This window comes from Mesocricetus auratus, unplaced genomic scaffold (assembly GCF_017639785.1).
Source record: "Mesocricetus auratus isolate SY011 unplaced genomic scaffold, BCM_Maur_2.0 Super-Scaffold_100015, whole genome shotgun sequence".
Classification (NCBI taxonomy): domain Eukaryota; kingdom Metazoa; phylum Chordata; class Mammalia; order Rodentia; family Cricetidae; genus Mesocricetus; species Mesocricetus auratus.
In genome coordinates, this window is record NW_024429198.1 from 36,951,407 (window position 1) to 36,974,386 (window position 22,980).

Sequence of the window (22,980 nt, forward strand, 5' to 3'; positions counted from 1 at the left end):
AAGCCATCCCAGCCATCTCTGAAGACATTAATGTAAAGATCAGCAATGGAGCCAGTGGATGTCGAGAGGCAGGAAGAGCTCGCTGCAGTCATTGAAGTTATAAAGTCTAGAATGAAAACAGAGAGTGAGCAGGAGTACAGAGTAGTTTTAATAAGTACTTTAAAGTGATGTAAAAGGGATTAAACGGAAATGAGAGTTTATGCTAATATAGGCTTTAAAAATTCATTATAAAGGTTATTAGAACAAGTATCATATTCCCAGTAGAGATGAGAACAAGATCATCTTCTTTCTTCTTGAAAGATTCAAATATCACCTGAATACAACAGTTAAGGGGCTCATTTTTCTGAGACAGATTCTATTCATTCACACAACAAACACTAGAAGCTTAGCATGTATCTGGAGCACTCTGATCTCTCACAACAAAGTAAAATAGGGCATAATCTCCTTGCTGACAGATTACCATTTGTAAAACAGTAAAAAATAAAATAAAGTGAATCTCAGTATTCTTCCCTCACCAGAGCTTCAAAACTGAAAAACCTAAAAGGTATGTGGACTAAGGCAGTGGCACCGGGCCCAGAGAGATGGCTTAGTGAATGCCTGCTGCCAGGTCAGCCTTGCTGACCTAGGCTCAATCCCTGGAACCCACATGGTGAAAGGAGGAAACCAAGTCCCACAACTGTCCTCTCATCTCCACACATGCACCACAGCATGCATATGACCAACACAAATAAAACAAATAACAAAATGCCATTAAAAAATCCAGCAGCATGTATTACTAAACCTTCCTCAAGCATTATGCTTCCTAGACCAAGTCATCAATCACTATCCACAAACAGCCTCACTGAGTCCCAAAGATTTCCAAGCACACAATTAAAGCATCTACACTGTGGGAGTGTGACTTAGTGGGAGAACACTTGCCTCGCATGTGCAAGATTCTGATCCCAACTACACACAGACACACACACACACACACACACACACACACACACACACACACACACACAAAGTTTAAGCAGTTGTTCCTAGCTGTGAAAATAAGTTACATATCACTTTTTTGATTATTTTCATTTTACCTGTAAGTACTAATAAAGTTAATTTCATATAAAAACTGTTAAAAGTTAAAGTCTCTAAGATATTTCCCATGCTTTAAAGAAAAAAAAAAATACTGAAGAAAAGAAGCATACTTTTTGAGAACAAGATTAAATACCTCAATAGCAGCCTTCTGATGACACCTGGTGGCCACTTCTCCCAGAAGACTCTAACAGTGATTTGGAGGAAGCATTTCAGGAGGCTGGCTTTCAACTGCTCACTGCACTACTAGCAGAGCACCTGATGTCCTCACTAGCTTAGTTCACCTGTCACTCATTCCAAGTACTAGTCCTCATCTCTATGTGTGCCTTCTTTCCTCTCTATGGGGCATCATGAAGACAACTCAGCTCTTCCACTTCCAATGAGTCACTCACACACAGGGACATGCAGGTTGCACAGGAACCCATCTTCTTCCTCCCCTAGTCCTACTGTCTTACCCTTCACCCTCCATGAACAGGCACATGCACAAAAGACCCTAACAGTCCCATAACCTTTCCCTTTGAGAAATTCAAAAAAAGGTAAGCACCAGAAGTTATAAGCCTACAGACAGGATTCTTTCCTCCTGAAACACTAGGCCACACCACAAGCTAAGAGCTGCAACGGCAACAGCTAAGTCAAAGGTAAATAAATGAAAGTCTCTCTCAATCTGCCATTTCAAACTTGACTTCCTACTGTACCTGTATCAAGACAGTGTTACCTACCCTAGTTTAAAGTCCAGTCATAGAGTCTGTCTATGAGAGACTTCTACTACTGATGTGCAAAGTCTTGGGAAATTAAAGGTGCTGTGCCTAGCCTCCCAGTCAGGCCTCTCCTATCAGAAACATCAATTTGGAAAAGAGATCACAGAATATGGTATCTGATCCTACAAGGAAAAAGAGTATTCTTCCAGAAAAGTCCTTAAAATTGTAAGTTAAATAAATAATTCAGACAAAAATATACTTAACACACTAAAATGCATTCACTAGATAGCACTAGGGGCAATGTTCCACAAATGCACATACAATATAATCTGGTTTAGTAACACAGGACTAGTTCTTGAATACTTGGGTTCCAGCAACTCCACCTCCTCACTGTCTTACTAGACTACAACACATTTCCTCAGTTATAAATACATAAAGCTCTTTATAAAATTACCCAAGAGAGTGTCTGGTGGTCTTTAGAGACTCTACAGTTTTTACTACTTCAAAAGACGTGGTTGCCACCTCTTCAGTATGGTGTAAGCTTAGTAAACTGCATCTCAGAAACCAAAACCAGTCCAAGTGAGTGTGCTTTACTTGGACTCTCAGGCCCAAGGCATCCATGCTTCCTACACCTGCCCTGCCCCAAGCATCATGACTTCTAGGAATGCCAAGAGGATACAGCAGGAACACCTGTGCAACTTGTGGGGAGGCCCCCAGAGAAGATGTAAAGCTTCTTCCCCAAAGCCAGTGAAAAACTGAGGCTTCCCTTCAATTGCCAAGGAATGAACCACTCGGTAGTAGATCATCTACCCCAAGTCATTAGTCCTTCAGATGATAACTCCTACAAAATCTCCCTCCAGCCCAGGACAGACCTGAAATCAGAGCTACCGAGTTAAGCTCACTCCCAACTACACAAGCCATGGGAAGAGCAGGATAATAAATGCTTTAGGTCACTACATTTTGGTGTCTTGTTTATTGGGCAACAGATAACTAACATAAAGCCCCTTGTCTCAGCTGGACAGGGGTGGCGCATGCCTTTGAGCCTGGAGCTCAGGAGGCAGAGACAGTGGATCTGTTATAAAAAGTGGGCACGTGTGCGTTTCCCTTCCTACGCAAACAGAAGGCTTCTGAAGCAGCACAGTGGTGCTGACACACAGAAGCCACAGTCATGTGAAAGCTAGCTACCAGTCATGTGAAAGGCTTTTCAGAGAACCCTCTCCACTTACTGTAGAGGTTTACTAAAATGGCATTTCCATTTATCTCTCCTACTACCAAAATGAGATCTGAGATCACTTGTGACCAAAAACTCAACCAAATCAAGAGTTATTAAAAATAACCTAGTAAAGCGATGGGGTAGAGCAAATTTTAATTTTAAATTCATACAGCATAAAGGAAATATCTTAGTGTGTCCGGAAGAATATGCTCATTTGGTATGGATACATTCGGCCTCTGGAATCTACTGAACCAAAAGCTTGCCTCAGAGGTACTGGCAATAGGGGACTCCTTTCCAGTTAGATTCAGAAATGTAGTGTGCCCAAACCCCAGAAGTAATCCAAGTGGGGGCACATGTGGCATCACAGATCATGCTGTCTGAGAAGGTCACAGTTCACTGGTTACAATCACTACAAAAACTAGCATTCACCTATTAGTATTGGAAGGCATTCTGTTCAAGCTTAATGGATGCAGAGTCAGTAACTTAGCATAGAGCCTGTAGTAGTGCTACCACCAAAATATCAGACATGCCATTTCTAGCTTTTAAAAAATGGCTCAAGGACCCAAGTTCAGTTCCTAACATCCACGTCCAAGAACACTTAAAGATAAACAATGTATGCCCCCAAGCCTAGGAATCAGAAGAAACTAGAATTCTCACTCAAATAAATTAAACCAGAACTATATCGCTATTCCAAAGAAAATCATGTTATATTTCAAACACTAATTCAATTCTGCCTGCAAGTTAAAAATTCAAACATTTGTTTAGTGCTCAAATTAGAATTAAAACAAAACTAAAGTGCCATATTGATCAAGATCAAAGCACAGTGATAAAACAGAGTAGAGTAATAAGTACATCCCACCACTACCCCATTCCTATTCTTACACACTACTTATAAGATGGACTGACAGCAATACAAAACACAGATCACATGGTAAGCACAATGTAAAATTAGTTCATCCATCATATTTCCCTTTGCTTTACTTTCTTAAAGTTTTAAAACCTTCCCACATTTGAAGCACCACTTTCTAAACACATAAAAACAATCCAATCATTAACCTAGCTTTATATCAACTATCTGTGACAAATATGTTTCACACTCAGAAAGATTTTACACAAAAAGTTAAAATTTAATCTATCTTTTTAAAGGCATTTTTAAAATCAATATTTTGGCAGTATTTCCATCTAATTTTTAAGAAAAAAATTATTGGACCAGAAATAAAAGGGATAAGATAAATGAGTAAAAAAAAAGAGAGAGAGAAACTCAATGTCATTAAAGCACACATTACTGATTTGTCTCGTGATATCTGAAAAGGTTGTTTTATTATCGATGTAACTAATCACAATGAAACGGTCTCTTACAACTAAAGACATCATAATGAATTTTCTTTACAGCTACAGAGAAATGGGATTTGCTGTTTCACATCAACTAGAACAGGCTGTATAAATTCTTCTTCCTATTTATTGTAAAATATAATTTCATCTATAAAACCAGTCATGAAATATTAAAACTGAAACAACAGAATTTATGTCCTTTACTTAATTTAGTTTAAAGGGTCTATTCACTAAAAATAGAGGTGGGAGGTTACATGTGATGGAGCCCCTCTTTTCTCATTAAGTGTTTCCATTAGACCCTTGATTTTCAAGAATTTATAATGCAGCCATTAAAAAAGGCATTTCATGATAAAAGTTAGTCTATGATCCTTAAATTTTCCCTTCTCATTCAAAAGCAAGAAGATGAAGCACATTACATATGAATGCTGAGGAAAATGGGAGACAAAGAAGCATAAAATTAAACAGATCACACTGAAATTTTTAACACTAGTGAAAAAAAACTAAGTTACAAAAGGAAAGTCTTCATTTTCATCTCAACTGCACCAAATCAGCTGGTGGACACAGGGACATTTCAGTTTCTTATAATCCAAGAAGGAAGGAATAAGATTCCTAAATTAAATCAAAAATCCCTTGTGAATGTGAGTTCCTAAACACTCAAATACTGTATGCTTAGCAATGTTTTTAATTGAAGAAGAAAGAAAGAAAGAAAGAAAGAAAGAAAGAAAGAAAGAAAGAAAGAAAGAAAGAAGGGAGGGAGGGAGGGAGGGAGGGAGGGAGGGAGGGAGGGAGGGAGGGAGGAAGGAAGGAAGGAAGGAAGGAAGGAAGGAAGGAAGGAAGGAAGGAAGCTGGAATTTTGAAAATATAAATCTTGAAGAACTATAACAAAAATAAAAGAGAAAGAAAAAGTGCTAAAGACATTGCACAGTGCACTTGCTTAGATTCATCAGGTCTGTGAAAAGAGACAGAATACAAAGAACTGCAGGGGAAAAAAAGACTAAAACTACTAATTTTGGAAGAAATCTGGAAAACACTGTAATTCCAGATGTCAATAAGCTAACACACCACGTAAAACTATCAAGACTCAAGACATTTGGAATATAAATTATTAGGTACCAAAGATCTAAGTGTTAAGAAAGTATATTTAGAAAGGAGAAAATCTTCAGCATTAAATTTTTAAATGAATATAGTTCTACTCCACTCCATTTATATAATAAGGTTAATTTTTTCCTCTCAGTAGTAAAATTATAGGTAATTTTTTTCTCCAATTCATTGCATTTTTCTATACTTTCCAAAATACCCTTTAGGGAAGGAGATAAGTGTGAAGCTTAGGGGAAAAGGTCACTACCTGTTATTGAAGTAAAAGAAAATGATGATTGTCATCCAAAGAAAGGGGAAAACCTTTTATTGGAAATGGACATCTTCAGCAGTACTGTTCAAATGAAAGAGTCAAATAAAAGCAAAGTCAGGGTAACATAATTAAAGTCAGAGATGTTTGTTAGGTGACGTTCTTCTATATATGTTTCTCCTATTGGTTGACGAATAAAACACTGACTGGCCAGTAACCAGACAGGAAGGATAGGCGAGGCTAGGAGAGGAAGGAGGAGAGAGAGGGAAGCCATATAGACACCAGGAAGATAGGAGGCACCAGGTGTTCTATGGTAAGATAAGACTATGTAGAAATACATAGGTTAGTAGTCATGGGTTAATAATTAAGAGAGAGCTAGCCAGTAAGAAGCCCTAGGCGTTGGCCAACAGCTTACAAACAAATATAAGTCTTTGTGTGTTTATTTGGGGCTAATCGGCTGTGGGACCAGGCTGGAAAGAAGAAACACCAGGTAGAAAATGGCAATCGCATGTGGGGTGAGATTTTCCACGTAAAACCTGACAAAAACTTAAAAAGGAATTCTAAAAACAAAAGAACGAATGCAAGCACAGCTTCTTGGTAGCAGCATTTTCTCAGGTAGGCTCTGTTTGCTAGATAAGCAGAGGCTCCCAGCTCCTGTAAAGGGGACTTCCTGGCTCAGCGTTAGCAACAAAAAGCACAGGGCTCTTTTATGAGGCTCTGATAACAAGAAATTAAGTGATGTTTACCAGCAGCTGGCAGTATACTTCTTTGCATGAACCTAGAAACTCCATGGAGTTGTGGCAATAAGCATAGAAATAAAGCTAGACTCTCAGAAAGCCAAGGAATAAAATGGGGCGAGTCACCGCTTTAATCTTAGCCATGCTGTTTAGCAGATAAAAGACTCATGGCCAGAAAAAGAGATATTCAGTAAAGACAGATTCAGATGAAGAAAACCTCTAAAGGGCTTGCAGTGTGTTTAAAAATATATGTAGACTTGGGAAAGAAAAGAAAAAGGATAAGTTCCATAAAAAAGAAATAGAGTAGCTGGGTGTGGTGGCACACACCTTTAATCCCAGCACAAGAGAGCCAGAGGCAAGCAGATCTCCAAGATTTCAAGGCCAGCCTGGTGTACAGAGTAAGTTCATGGGCAATCTGGGCAATCAAAGTTACACAGAGAAACCCTGTCTCTTAAAAAAAAAAAAAAAGTAAAAGAAATAGGATAATAAACAAGAAGCCACGCAAAGCTGGAAAATACACAGAGAGTCTGGATACTCTGTTATTGTGTCGTCTTTAAATTGTTTAATTGCTGAGGAAAGAGCAACAGCTGCTAACAGACATTTCGTTATAAATGCTGCTGGATTAATCCAACTCATATACTTAAAAATGCCTTGAGTTCAAAACTTAAGTCTAAGGACATGTTACTTTGGAAAAAAGATTCTGTTTTTGTTTCCACAGAAAATGAAAAGCTGTGGATTCCTTCCAGACTTATACGGCTTGATCAAGCAAGAACCCCTGAAGCTGTGGCCCAGGTGATCCAACATGTAAAACAACTGAGATGATACATCCTCAGACTACTACAGCCAAGATTTGACCAGGTTTCTGGGTCTTCTCAGGATCCCCATTGTACTGACAGCAGGAAGCAGTTTGGAGAGAATGATGCCCAAATTCCCAAATATTGTTTATAAATGTTTGTTTTCTTTTAAATGGGGTTAGTCATAATGGTTGAAGAACACAATCAATCTCTTTCTAAAGAAAAACGAGGGACTATGATATAGAAATGAATACTTTGCATGGATTTTGACTTATACAAATTTATGGATGATTTTGTTATATGTATATATCTCCTTTTGCTTAGGCATTTATTATGCGTATACAGCTCTTTAAAAAATGTAATGTAGAGGACCTGAGTTAACAACTGTCTGCAACTTCAGTCTCTGACCTCTGCAGGCATCTGCATTACATACAGAAAGAGAGAGAGGGGGAGGGAGGGAGGGAGGGAGGGAGGGAGGGAGGGAGGGAGGGAGGGAGGGAGGGAGACTAAACCATTAAAAATAATTTTAAAAGGCCATCAACCTAGGTAAATTCTAGAATTTTAAAACTAGCTGCAGTGAGGGACATACTGCACATTTCTTCCAGTATCAAGGATGATGGTGGCCTTCCCCCCACAACACAGCCTCTTGATGCCAACGGGAGCACAAGATGCCCCAGCAAGGCACTTTCCTTGATTTTTGACTGTTTCCTCTGAAGCAGTGTCTTACTACTATGTAGTCCAGACTGTCCTCAAACTCAAAATTCTCCTGCCCCTGGCTTCTAACTGTCCAGATTACAGGTCTGTACTACCACATTGGCCTGCATCTGCCTTTCTCTTAAGCAACAGGAGAATACAGATAACCAGAAGAAGAGAAGCAAGTGGACAGCTAATTCCAATAACAAAACAGTGTTTTCTGGACTTTTGAGACAGGCTAACTTCTCCCTGGGATTACCTTCAAGTTTTTTTTTTTTAAACCAAAAGTATTGTCATAAGAATTTCACTTTAGCCAGGTGGCAGTGACATACTTCTTTAATCCCAGCACTTGGGAGACAGAGGCAGGTAGATCTCTGTGAGTTTGAGGTCAGCCTGGTCTACAGATGGGGTTCCATGACAGCCAGAGCTGTTATACAGAGAAACCCTGTCTGGAGGGGGTGGAGATTTCACTTAATTTCAAGTTCCTTAACACTTCACTGGGTCTAGTATTCACTAATTTTAAAAAGGGATGGAGAGATGGCTCAGCAGTTAAGAGCACTGGCTGCTCTTCCTGAGGACGCAGGTTCGATTCCCAGCAACCACTCACACGGCAGCTCCCAGCTCTCTGTAACTCCAGTTCCAGGGGATGCCACAACCTCACACAGACACACAGGCAGGAAAACACTAATGCACATAAAATAAAAATAAATCATAAAAAAATTAAAAGAGCTTGCTTGACAGTTTTTGTTATTTTTGTTATCTCTCCATAATAAATGTAGCAGTAACCAGACATAATCCTAAACAATAAAATAGAAGTCCATTACACCTGGTATGTCTGCCAGTTTTCCAGTAAAATCGTATGGATGGAGTAAGTATTTGAAGAAAAAAATAATAAATAATAATATTATTCATCACATGACAAGTTCTCCCAGAGTTTGAAAAAAATATCACTAACAGCACATAAAATTAGGTCCCACAAGTAAGGTATTATTTTTAATCAAGCTTTTGTTTTTAATTATGTGTCTACGTGTGTGTCTTAGTGTGATTTATGCACATGAGTACAGTGTTTGCAGAGGCCAGCAGGGGACATCGGATCCCTCTAGGAGTGGAGTCCCAGGTGATTGTAAGCTACCTAACGATAGTGATGGACACTGAACACAGGTCTCCCGCGAGAACAGTGCGTGCTCTTAACCGCTGAGCCATCTCTCTAGCCACTTCTTCCCTCCTTTCTTCCCTCCATTCACTCCTCCTTCCTTTCTTCCCTCCTTCCTTCCTTCCTTTCTTCCTTCAGAAAGAAATAAAGCACACATTCTCATATTTGGAATCTAGCTGATGATGTGTGCATACATGTACACAAATGGACTAGCCGGTACAGTATAACAGGAAGGAAAGAGAACACAAAGGCTAAATTAAAGGGATGTGTAAGGACTGAATGCAGGTAATGCACACAAGTTCTGATTGCTTTCCTAGTTACACTTCTGGCATGGATTTTTGTTTTTGGTGATGGATATGAGCATAAACAACACTGAAGAGCTAGGAACGGTGCTGCATGCCTTTAATCCAAGCACAAAATGATGAAAAGTCATTATTCTGGACTTGGGTCCTGTATTAGATCCCAACAGATGACATCACAACAAACTGAGGTTACTCGCTAAGGGCTACATCATGAAACTGAAACTTTAAGGAAATAGATGCCAAAAACAGACTATTTTTCCTGAAAATAGGAGACTCTAGTGCATCTATATCTATCCAACATTGGGTTTCCTCTGCTTAAACTCTTACTTGTAAAAAGTAGCTTGCTGGATGTGTTGATGCACACCTTTAATCCCAGCACTACAGAGGCAGAACCAAGCAAATTTCTATGAGTTCAAGGCCAGTCCAGACTACACTGCAAGTCCCAGCAGCCAGGGCTAAGCAGTGAGAACCTGTTTCAAAAAAACAAACAATACAAAGTAACCTGAAGGCTGGGGACACAGTTTCCTTGGTAAAGTGCTTATGCTACAAGCATGAGGTCCTGGCTTTGAGCCCAAAAGACCACATGAAAGTGCCTGACAGGATGGTGCATACTTGCTATCCCAATACTGAGAGGCTGGACAGGAGCCCTGGTGACCACTGGCCAGCATAACTGGGGAGCTTCAGTCCAGTGGACGGACACACACACACTCAAAAGGGGAATGTAAATCAAGTTGATATTAAGTAGCTTTTCTCTCCATCTGCTTCCTTGTTCCCGCCTTACAGAATTTGACATTTCACTACTCCCAGTGGATGCTCTCCTGTTTTGTTAAATGGAGGCTATGCTGATTGGTCAATCACATAGCCCAATTAGACCTTTATCTGGACATGTTGTACTTCTGTCTTTTGGTATCAACACCAATCCTTTACAAAGAGCTAGCGAGCAAAGGTATGAAAATTCCAAGGACAGATTCTGAATGAGAAAGTCTACCCTGTAGCAGAAACCTATACTTTCAAAGAGTTCTCTGGTGATACTAAAAAGTTCTATTTAGGAACCACTGAGCCTTCCTAACTTTTCAAAAAGAAAAGAAAATATACACTTAATGTTTGGGTACTGGATCTTAGAGCTGTAAAGGGGAAATATGTTGAGGCTAAGGGTCAATCAAAAAAAAAAAGGCCACAATGAAAATATTTAAACAAAACCACCACACAGGTCTCCGAAGACATTTGTCTAAACTATAATATGCTATACAAAATTACTTCCAATGTCACTTTTAGCAAGCATTGCCCTGATGTCACAATAAGACATATAAGACATACCAGGTCCTGCTACCTGAAGGTGCTTAATGAAAACCATTTGATCTCATTTTTAGAAAGACTGTCATTTCTATTCCCTTCCTTCAATGACCTAAAATTTCTAAGCTATTTTTAAAACTGCATTATCACCTTACTCTAAATTTTAATGGCCTTATAATTATATTTTAAATTATCATGCACTCCTTTAACTGATACTCCTTATTGGAAAATAATTGATCCAATATACATCAAGTTCTGCAGAAAGCACTAATGAACTGTGTACTTCCACACAAGTGGCTGGTACTGCTTCTAGATTGCAAACACAACGTTCCAGTTATATTTATCAGGGTTCTTCTGCCTAACAATAGTAATGGAAGAGCATGCTGTACTCAAGTTACACTTGATGATTAAACCAGTGTTACTCAGCCCACACTAGTCTTTTTTCCTACCGTGCTTTGTCTTACTTGGCTTTATTTAAAACTATTTTAATAAAAGAAAAAAGCCCTGCCATATAAGAGGAAAACAAAAGGGAAGTATGAGTATCACACATGGTGCAAAGTATTCAGAATTAGAGCACAGAGAGCATCCAGCTTTCATAGGTAGATAAACAAGAGTCTGAGTAGCTGAAACTCTCTGTAAAAGCCCACACTCTACATGAACCTAGAAGGGATCATATGGGATCACTTACCTGTGCCTTAATGCAGACAGCTCTGTGCTAGAAGGTCTCTTACAGCCTATTACCTCCCTGGTAAGGGACTGAGTGTGTCAGGGACGATGACAGTCCCTAATTGCAAGTGCTTGACAGTTCTCACGATGCTGACAATTTTAGCCCTTTGATTATCAAAAAAAAAAAATAGTAGTACTATTGGTTCTAAGATACACTTAACTTGACACAGGGCTGCTAGAACCACATTCCTACTCCTCCTGCATAACTTTCCGAAGTGATGGCAGCGATACCATGACAGCTTAACTTTACAGTTTAACTGTTATAAAACAAAATCCCCAGAATAAATTTTAATACGACACAGGAAAACAAGGTTATCAAATTCAAGGAGGAAAATCAGCAAGTGTTGATTTCCCAAAAACATCCCTTTTTCTCAACAAACTGTCTAGGCAAAAGGAGAGTATCCCAAGCTGCAGGGAATTAGAATTATATTTTAAATTGGTATGCACTCCTTTAACTGATTACCTGCCAATGAGCTAGATAGCAAATGAGGAAGTCTGCCATCTGCTAGAATGATGGACATGTGTGTTGCTCTAAAATGAACTACAAAGGTAAAGAAAGAATAACTTCAAAAAAGGGAGGAACACCCCTCATCAATCTTCCTCTGCACTCATTCATTCCCATCGTAACCTGATTTTTGTTTGTTTTCACCTATTTATCTGTGCGTGATTTTTTTCCTTTAAATCTGCATGGCATTGAACAGCTGGACTGCTCTCACACTTATAGCCATGCCCACAGGCAAGCTGTCTCTTCTGTGAGGCAGGAACAGTAATAAAGCTTCTGCCACAGGGCACCATGAGGTAAAGTCAGTTATTTAGTGGCACATAAACTTGGCAATAATGTGCTCAAAGGAGTGCCTGGGACCAAGGGAGTGTTCTGAAGGAACTAACCACCAGGGTCATGAGACAGTTTTCCTGACAGCACTTAGGAGTCCAGATCCCATCTTCATCTCCACTTACCTTTCCCATACAAACTAAACAGTGCCCACACAGTCAAGCAGGTGTGTGAGTCAGGAGTAATCTAACCTGGAGTACAGGTGACAGTTTAGGAAACACAATGTGCTACCCCTGAGTCCTTTGATGTAGACCCTCCCTCCCCACCTAGTTCTTGTTACAAAGATAACTACTAACTTGTTTTAACTCCCTCCCTCCCGCCCTGAATATGGAGCCAATGCACTATATATGTTACACAAGCGCAACGCACAAAGCGCCATCCCAAACACTACCTGTTTTTCATTAATTACATCTGTATTCTTAACAATAATGCAACTTGGTTCTGTGGGCTTCTGAACTTTAAAAGGTGGGAACAGGAAAGACTACTATAAACAGTCTTCTACATTTTGTTTTGTTTCCCCTTAATATTTATACTCCTTTAGTTTTAAGACAGGGTTGATGGTGGATGTCCTTCTGTATACATGTTTCTGTTATTGGTTGATGAATAAAATACTGTCCAGTGGCCAGACAAGAACATAGGTGGGGCTACCAAACCAGGAGAAAGCTAGGAGGGAGACGCCATACAGAGACTGGGAAGATAGGATGCGCCAGACGTTCTCTGGCAACGTAAGGCCACATAGAAATACATAGATTAGTAGTTATGGGAGAAACAGCTAGCCAGTAAGAAGCTCTAGCCATCGGCCAACAGTTTAATAATTAATATGTCTCTGTGTGCTTATTGGGACTAAAGGGCAGTGGGACCTGGCAGGACAGAAACTTTCCGTCTTTAAATGGCACCCACACATGAAGCGAGATTTTCCATGTAAAGCCTGACAAAAGTTTTAAAAAGGGATTCTAAACACAAAAGAACAGACACAAGAACAGCTTCTTGGTAGCAGCATTTTCTTGGGTGGGTTCTGTTTGCTAGAGACAAGCAGATTCTCAAGGCTCATTTAAGTGAGGTTTTCTGACTCAACATTAGCAGCAAAAACTACAGTGCCCTTTTAAGAGCCTGTGCTACCAAACAATTAAATGGTGTGTATGAGTAGGAGGCAGCAGCAGTGACTACATCTCCAAGCCTCACAGCATGCTGCATGGCAAATTTAGCTTTTACTCATATGGACAAAAGGTTTATGGGCAGTATGCTACAAGCTGTTAGATGGCAGCATAGATAAAGAATAGAAGCAGTGAGCAGAGCTCCCAGTGCTGGCAGTAAATATACCCCTGCCATACTGGAAAGCCAGCAACTAAAATGTCTGCTTTAATTTTAGCCATGTTGTTCAGCTGATAAGACTCATGTGATTAGAAAAACATACGAGATATACAGTAAAGACAGATGCAGATGAAACACCTATAAGGGATTTACAGTGCATTTAAAAATAATCATAGGCTTGGGAGAGAAAAGAAAGCAGATAAAGTCCTTAAAAAAGAAACAGAGTAGTTGGGTGTGGTAGCACACGCCTTTAATTCCAGCAAGAGGGAGGCAGAGACAAGCAGATCTCTGTGGTTTCAAGGCCAGCCTGGTGTACAGATTGAGTTCAAGGGCAGCCAAAGTTACAGAGAAACCCTGTGTCAAAAAAAAAAAAAAATGAAAAAGTAAAAGAAATACAGTAATTTAAAAAAGGCCAGGTAAAGATGGAGGATACACTGAGAGTCTGGATACTGTATGTTACTGTGTTGTCTTTAAACTGTTTAATTGCTGAGGAAAGAGCAACAGCTGCTAACAGACATTTCATTATAATGCTGCTGGATTAATCCAACTCATATATTTTGAAAATGTTTACTTCAAAATTTAAGTCCAAGGACATGTTACTTTGGAAAAGAGATTCTGTTTCTGTTTCCACAGAATGAAAAGCTGTGGATTCCTTCCAGACTTTTACTGTTTGATCAAGCAAGACCCTCTGAAGCAGTTGGTCAAGGTGATTGAATTTCCAAACCAGCTAAGGTGATGCAGCCTCAGACTACTACAGCTATCATTTGGCCAGGGCTCTGGGTTTTCTCAGGATCCCCTTGGGACTGACAGAGTCCCTAACAGCAGGAAGCAGTTTAGAGAAAACAACGCCCAAATTCCCAAATAATGTTTATTTTCATTTAAATAGGGTTGGTTATAAATGGTTAATGATCACAGCCAACCTCTTTCTAAAGAACAAAAAAGGGAATATGATATAGAAATGAATATTTTGCACTGGCATGAATTTTGGTTTATTAATACAAATTTAAGGTTCATTTGTTATAGGTATATTTCTCTTCTTGTTTAGGTATTATGTTTATACAGCTCTTTCAAAAATGTAACGTATAAATACAGACTGTAGTCACCTATAATAGTCAAAATTTATAGTTATGTTTAGATTTTCTAGATATACAGAGATATAATTTCAAATGGATATTCTTCAAACCTTTCAAAGACCCACAGAATATGGCGCTTAAAATTATTAGGGTTTTTCATGATAATGAGGCACAACTGCTCCTAGCAACACCAGTTACTTCAGTGAGGAAGATGGACATTGAAGAAACTGGTTATGGAGTTTGCCTTCATCATGACATGTTTGTATACTATATAAGCTGGATATGCTGGACCCACAGGAAAGTGATTGCTGAACTTGACAAAACAAGATGGGTAGTCCTTTAGGATTCCTGCTTCATGGAAGAGTCTGCCAGACATTCTGCAGGACACAGAGAAAAAAATCACTGACAAACTGCCAATACAAGTGGACAGTTTAAAATGTCCTGCTTCACTGAGAAGTCTGTCAGACACACTATGACCTGTAGGCTGAAGAAAGATGCCCCTACATTACAAAAGAATGACTGTCCAGGGAGTGAAATGTCTCTTTCAATTCTAGAGTTCATATATTATCCTTCTGAGGTCTTTGATAGAGTTGAAGACAGACAGTTAAGGTTATGATTTCCCCTAGTTATGGTAAAAAATAAAAACTTCATACTCACAAAAATAAGACAAATGATAGAGTATTTTCTTTAAATTTAGCCAAATGTTAATAGACTAAATGTTCTTAATTATGTTCTTACTTAATAATTTTTTGTTATATATAATTTTACTACGTTAAAGTTAAAACCTTTCTTTTTTATTTAGACAAAAAAAAGAGGAGATGAGGGGGGGATGTCCTTCTGTACATATGTTTCTCTTATTGATTGATGAATAAAACACTGTTTGGTATATAGTCAGGCGGGAAGGATAGGTGGAGCTACCAGGCCAGGACAAGTTTGGGGAAGGAAAGAGACCGAGGCAGAGACAGATGCCATGTAGAGATCGGGAAGATAGGACATGCCAGCTGTTCTCTGGTAACATAAGGCCATGTAGAAATAAATTAGTAGATATGGGATAATAACCAAGGGAGAGCTAGCCACTAGGAAGCCCTAGCCATCTTCCAACAGTTTAATAATTAATATGTCTCTGTGTGCTTATTTGTGGCTGAAGGATGGCAGGACCTGGCAGGACAGAAACTTTGGTCTTCACAGGGTCTTCCCAAGCTGCCTATGGGGGTAAAGTCTGTCAAGGTAATAATGTGTGGCTGGCCTCCAGCCTATAATCTTTCCCTAAGCTTCCAGAGCAGCTGGGATTGTAGATGTGCACAAGCATGCCTACCTAAGGCTTTCCTTTCATACATATCTCCAGACACACGGGTAAGTTTTTCCCTGGGGCGATGTTTTTTAAATGTTACCATCAGCAGGATTTCTCAGCCCCAAGCCTTTAGGCCAGCAGAAACAGGCAGGAGGAGATCTTTGTGAGTTTGAGATTTTCCTGGTTTCCACGGAAAGTTCCAGGCCAGTCAGGACTAAAGCATTGAATTTCCATTAATGCTAGGAAACAATTTAGTACCACTGCTGTAAAATAAAGACTAAGAGCCAATAATTGAAACACTCGGGTAGCTGAAGGATTTTGAGTTCAATGTCATTCTAAGCTACATGATAAGATACTCTCTGTAAAAACAACAAAGACTCAGTAGAATAAGTCAGAGTACGTATAGCTCACATCACTACCAATTTACACTCACATTCATACTTCTTGTCTTACCTAAGTATTCTGGGTGTTTTCTACACCCCTAACAATATTGTCAGGTCTTTTACATTGTTGCCAACCTAATGTATAAATTACACACCAATTTAGTCCTTCTGATTAGTAATCAACTAGAGCATTTTAATATTCATATTTCTTTTGTGTATGAAATACATACTTGGTTATTTTTCCATTTTTCTACTATCTGTGTGTGTAAGAGAGAAAGGGGAAGAGAATGGGCATGTATGTGTAGACGTCAGAGGGCAACTTTTGGAAGTCAGTTTTGGACTTCCACCTTGTTGAGGCAGTCTCCACTGTTTCTGCTGCTGTGTTATGTATTCTAAGCTAGCTGACCTGCAAGCTTCCTAGCAGGTACTGTCTCTACTGTACATCTCACTGTACAAGCACTGGGAATACAGATGTGCACCATCTTGTCCTGACTTTTCACTTGGGTTCATCAGGCTTTGGCGGGAATCACTTTTACCTGCCATTTCCCTGTTTCATATCATTCTTACTGATATTTCCTGCCTGCCCTTACAACAGAATTAGCCTTTTACTAGTAATGTACTAACACATTCAATTTGGTTAACCTGCCTGCTCATTTCAAGGTCTTTTCCATATACCATTATCTATACTAGTAATGTCAATAAAACATCTTTTCCCTTATAACTTGTACCTTTTGTGATTGACTCAAGAACCTCACTCAGTCATACAATTACTGCTCTGAATTAACTTCTAAACCTTTGATAATTTCACCTTCAATATTAAGTCTTTTATTAACCTGTACATGATTGTTTCTAGTTACATAAATCAGACCTGCATCCTATAAGCACTAAGTTCCTATTTGCTAATGAGCGCACATATAAACAACTAGAACTCTAAGGTATGAAGGTGATACAAGTGAACCTGAGAAGGCGCTTGAATTTGAGCTCTGCTTCTAACCACTGCACTCCCCAGGGCTTTGCTCAGCTAGTCTGCCGGACTCCTAGAATGCCCTGCCCTCTTAAAGAGCTCATTGCCTTCCTAACTCCTGTCATAAAATGAACCTATAGCCAGACTATAAACTTCCTGGGAGCAAAGTGCCTACGATCAGACATCTAGGGACAAGTCAACTGTTAGATGAGTGAAGGCTAAAATGTTGGGAAGTCAATGTATTGGCCCAGTGACGACAGATAGTGGCTGTAAAGTCATACTGCTTTGGCTAGAATCCTAGCACCACCACTTAAAAGCTGGACAGAGCTGCACAAACAGCTTACCCCAAATTGTTTGGATAAAATGTAGTACACAGCTTCAGAGAATATGCTGGAGACTAAATGAGATTATGAGAAGTGTTTGTACAATCCAAGAGCTCAAAACAGCATTGTTATTTCCATGGAATTCTGTTTATTGCCTTCATTACTCCTTAGTTCCAAGTCCTTAGCATTTAAGACACTTCCAATTTTCTGGGGTATACACAAGAGAAAAAGTGCTATAAAGTAACATTACATCCAGAAAATAGCCATGTACATAAAAGCAATAATGCTCAAAAGGAGAAATGAAACATCTTGCTTAAGGGGGCTATCCAACCATGCCCACCCTCTCTCCAAAAGATTCCTCCTCCAGAGCTACATATGGGAAAATTCTCAATACCATTTTAGGAAGCTATAAGTTCCTTAATACTTTAATGCTGCCATCAACTTCAGCCTTCTCTGCAGCTACATCTTAGTTATACTGTAGAAATTACAATGGGTAGGTAATAGAATTGTTGGAACCTTAAGATAGTATAGTTGGAGGAGAATAATGAAAATAAAAGTCACTTTTCAACAAAAGAAATCTTTAATATGGATATAGGTATGTATACACATGAGATATGGGTTGCTGTTATATTTTAATCTAGAATGTCCACACATGTTCCACTTTTGAACTCTTGATGCCCAGCCTGTGGCTTTATTTTGAAGTTTGTAAGTCCTTTAGGAAGTAGAGCCTGCAGGGCAAAAGACCAGATTCCAACTTGTTTCTCCACTTCCTCCTCCTCTGCAACACACACTCCCAAGGCCATGAATCCCATCATGCTTTCCTACACTTTCTGTTCCCTGAGGCAAATGAGCTAACAAACCTCTCCCTTGGGTGGTTTCTGTAGGTATTGTGGCTAAAGCTGATGCAAAAGTAACTAATACAAAACACAGCTACCAAAGAATTGAAGTCATTACTGTAACCACCCTTAGCCCTGCAGTGTTTAGCCTCTAGGACCTGGTGTCCAAGACGACTGCGAAAGAGTCTGGAAACAGGAGTTAAAGCTCTAAAATGTTACACACACAGAGTAACAGGCACTTTTTTCTGGGGTGTCTAAAGACCACAATGTTAACAGAAATTCAGACAGTAAAGACTGTATTCATGAGTTTACAGAGGGGAAAAAGGATCCTAGTGGATATTAGACTAATCATTAGTCTTATTACATTCTAGTAAACAAACTAGCTGTAGTTTGTCCATGTTCGAAAATCTGAGCAAGGCTCAATTCAAAAGTAATGGACTAATTTATATTTGGGGAAGAAACTTCAAGATATCATAGTATGACTTTAGCCAGAATTACAGTAAGACAAAAAACAGAGCACAAAGATTTGAAAAAGAGTCAGTATGGCTAAGAAAGTGGTAAAAAACACCTTTCAAGTTGTGGACGAAACAAGTATAGAAAAAGCTGTAATTACTAAGGAGATCAGCACCATTAGAGAGAAGCAGGACAGTGTGCACTGCGACAATACAAAGTTTGCCTCACGAGTAAGACTCAAAGGAAGAAAAGGCCTCCTGAGGGAGGTTTATAACTGGGGATGGGCTCTGATGTTTCACAATTCTATACCAGGCCAGGTCTTGTGCTCTCTCTACCGAGAACTTGCAAAAGTCAGGTAAGCAACTGCCCCAGCACCATGCATACATGCTTCCAGACATGATGATCTTAGACTAACTCTTTGAAACTACAAGCAAGCTCCTAATTAAATGCTTCCTTTTATAAGCTGCCACGTGTCTCTTCACAGCCAAAGAACAGTAACTAAGACACTATCCCACCCAGAAACTGCAATGACAGTTGCTAAGAGCAGAGGAATTTGGATTCCCTAAGCCCATACAAAGACCACAACACTCAGAGAGAGCAAGGGTCCTGCTATCTGGGGTTGCACAAGATCTGCAACAGTAGCAGGTACCACCTCCTGCTGCCTTCACTCAAAACTTTCAAATTCTGAAGTCTACACAAAAGTTGGTAGGACCAGCCAGCACTTGAAATGCCACTTCTCCTCAATTAGACAGTTATTAAGGGCAAATTAACAACGGCAGCAAGCTGACTGGTAACAAGTCATGTTAAACCTTGTAGCTTTGGAAGTTACCTTCTTATTTTGAAGGAGTCCATGGTTGTTTGTGAGAGCTGTGCTGAAGAAAATATACTGTCTCTCTCCACTCCCTAGAAACCAGGGTGGACATCCTACCACTTTGAACACTAAACATCACAATGATGCAGAGGCAGAAACAACTCCTTTGCCCCAGTGGCAGAAGGGATTCAAGAGTCTATCAATTTCTCCAGTGGTAACATTGTCAGTAGCAAAATTCTACCCAGACTACTTATGGGACGGGACCTGGGCTGTGACCACAAACATCCAGTCTCTCTCCAGCCTGCTACCTACCATCTTCAGTGCATGCCTCTTCTGTTTACGCCAAAACTGATGCCTCAATCTAACAACCCAGAACCATGAGTGGCACTGCAACACCTTGCCCTGAGAATACCATATCAACACTAGGTTGTACTGCCAATTCCAATAACGACCTAGTACTACTCCACTATCCCATCCATCAGTTTACTTGCCATGATTAGCATAAAACAAGCAGGCAAGAAATGTTTTCCTGTATGAATTTCACAGCTAGGGAGTGTCAGAGCACCATGCATAAACCCCCACTATCACTTACTGCCAAGAGTGTCAAAAGTACCAGGTGGAACTACACAGCTTAACTTATTCATGAATTTACAAGCTAGGATTCCTTTCACCACCTAATTAGCAAACCACTTTCTTAAAAGAGAAATAAAAAACAAACAGGGATTCTATTTCACTAGCGTTCTCGTACAGTAAGAAAAGCCTATTTATGAAAAATGGCCCCTAGACACAGTATGTGCCGTCTAAAACTTGCCACCAAACCCAAATGTTGTGTCCCATGAAGGTCACATAACCCCACCCAGTGAGTAGTCTAACTTCCTCTATCTTCCCAGATCTCTGTGTTAGCACTGACAAGGTACATTTACTAAAACAGCAAATGTTTTCCAAAACCTAGAATGATGGCTGACACATAAAACAAATAGTGCTTTACTTTGGTACCAAATCCACTACTTGTGCTACCCAGCAACTTTTCTACAAATCTGGAAAAAAAAAGCTTAATGGAACCTGTCTTTAGTCTTTATCTGCTATACCACAGACCTTGTCTTGTGCCAATAGGAATAATCCTATTTGTAACAAGACTTAGTACTAAACATTTGAATGTGGCCATTGATTTTGTTCAAGTTATTTAATGGCTGTTTGTAAACTGGCAGTACTTACTAAGCTATACAAACTATGTTTAACTAATTAGTATTTTGTTTAAAAGTGGACTAACATCCCATTAATTAGGTACATACTGTGTGTGAATAAGCTAAAAAGTCACCATTATATATGACTGCCCATAATATAAGAAAATCCGAGCGAGAAAAGAGGGAGAGATGGAGAGGAAGAGAGAAGAGAGTGATAGAGAGAGGAAGAGGGAGGGGGAGAGGCAGACAGGGAGCCAGGGGAGGGAGGGATAGGGAAGGAGGGATGAGTTTGTGTGTGAGAGAGAGACGGAGGAAGAGTGCGTGTGTCTGTGTGTTCACAGATGCCAACTCCACCAAGAGGTCCTGTCCCACAAACTCAATATAAATGACCCACTCAAAACCCAATACAACCAACAGGGGTCAGCGGTGCTGCCCCCAACGCCCAGCGGACTGAACTGCAGACAGACAGGCAGACAGACAGGAGGCAGGCGCGGCCACGCACGCGGTGCTCCCGAGGGCTCGGAGGTGAGTGGGAAGGGGCGAGCCGCGCCGCCCAACGCAGGGCTGTCCGGTGTCGACCGCCTGCGGCGGCCCGAGTCTCCCGGCAGCAGTCACGCCGAGCAGGGCCCTCCCTTTCCGTCGTGGGCTCCCTGTCACCAGCATGGCGTAACGGAAGAAGCGCGAGTGGCGGCGGCTGGGGCAGGGCACCCGGCAGGGAGCCCGTGCAAGGGAAAGGCCGTCCCTAGGAGCACACACAGCCGGGGAACGGCCAGTCCCGGAGCCGAGGACTCCGGGCGAGGCTGTCAACGCGCAGGCCGAGGGGACACCCGGGCACCGAGGGGTCCGAGAGGGCGCGAGACCCCCCGCGCCGCCGACGGCTGCCGCTCGGGGCCGGAGGGCGCCGGGCAGCAGGACGTGCGCCGCCGACGGGCGAGGGCGTGGGTCCCGGCGTGCGGCGGGGCGGCGTCGGCCCCGGCGGGGAGGGGCGGAGGCGGGGGAGGGGGCGGGAGCGCGGCCGGCCCTCGGGCTCCCGACGCCGCGCCACCCGCCCGGGCCCGCAGACCGCCGCCCCCGGACCCCGCGCCGACGCCAAACCATCCCCGCCCCCAGACCCCCCCGCCCCGTCCCTGAATAACTCACCTGTTTGTCGGGGAAATCGCTCCTGCTCGGCCCTCTGACTGACTCCTCCGGCTCACCGTCTTCCCTCTGGGAGGAAGAGGCGGGACTTCCTGGTTCTCCGTGGAGATACTTCCGGCGGTTCCCAGGGCGACAGCTCAGGATGGTGCGCAGGACACCATAACCGGAAAACGGAGATTTTACAACTGCCCCGGTGGAAACCCAAGTTCACGTCCTCTTTTTTATGGCCTCTAACGGCCGGCAGTTCGGCGTGTCGAGTTATTTTCAGCCCTTCGGGACTTCCCGGAAGTTCCTGCGAGCGACAGCAGGAAGTTCCACCCTCCCTGCTGAAGGAAACGGAAAGCCTAGAGAGTCAATCTGTAGGGCAGAAGCTGGTAGGGCTCAGGACGGCCGGGTCTTCCGGCAGGACAGTGTCTTCTCCCCGAGGATGCTCGCTCAGCGGGCCAATCCCCGCGGCACCCCGCGGCTGCTCCCCATCCCTCGAACCCGAGGGCGGGGCCGGGAAGGGCAGGGGCGTGGCCTGGGCCTTCCTCTGCATCGGGTCCCCTAAGTGATCGGGCCAGACCCTCTGTTCTCCTTGGAAGGCTGTGCTCCACACAGGGTTACCCCAGATAAGGAGAAATAGACCATCCGGCAACGCCAGCATGCGCTCTCCCATGTGTTGACCCCAGGGACCCGCAATGTGATGGAGCCCTGATGATAACGTAGTTGAAATTTCCTTGTGATTCACATACCCACGGTAGGGAATTGCATCTCCTAGAAGGCACAACTAGTAAAAGTGAAGCCTAGCTCTGCACCCCAATGTCATGACCTAAGTCGGCTTATAGGTCGATAAGAAAGTACAACGGACTGGGTAGGATGTAGCGCTTCAGTAGCTCCTGCGTCTTAAATAGTTTCCCCATTGCCTATAGTAAGCATACAAATATGTATGCCATATAAATGTCATAGTCAGCAGATCTCCAGTTTGAGGAACATTATCTATTACATATATCTGAGCTATACAGCCCTTGTTTTTAGTTACTTGC

At 41.5% G+C, this 22,980-nt stretch overlaps 1 protein-coding gene across 2 annotated transcripts in view; it reads right to left on the reverse strand.

Moving 5' to 3' along the window:
• Znf407 (zinc finger protein 407) overlaps nucleotides 1-22,397 on the reverse strand; it is a 374,631-nt gene extending 352,234 nt beyond the window's left edge. Inside the window, exon 1 of one of the 2 annotated variants that reach the window (XM_005065398.4) lies at nucleotides 21,959-22,393. The gene's annotated coding sequence lies outside the window, so the exon portion shown is untranslated. Of the gene's footprint in view, nucleotides 1-21,958 lie in introns of both variants that reach the window. The other variant, XM_040757806.1, reaches the window with a different exon arrangement.
• Between the last annotated feature and the right edge of the window lie 583 nt (nucleotides 22,398-22,980).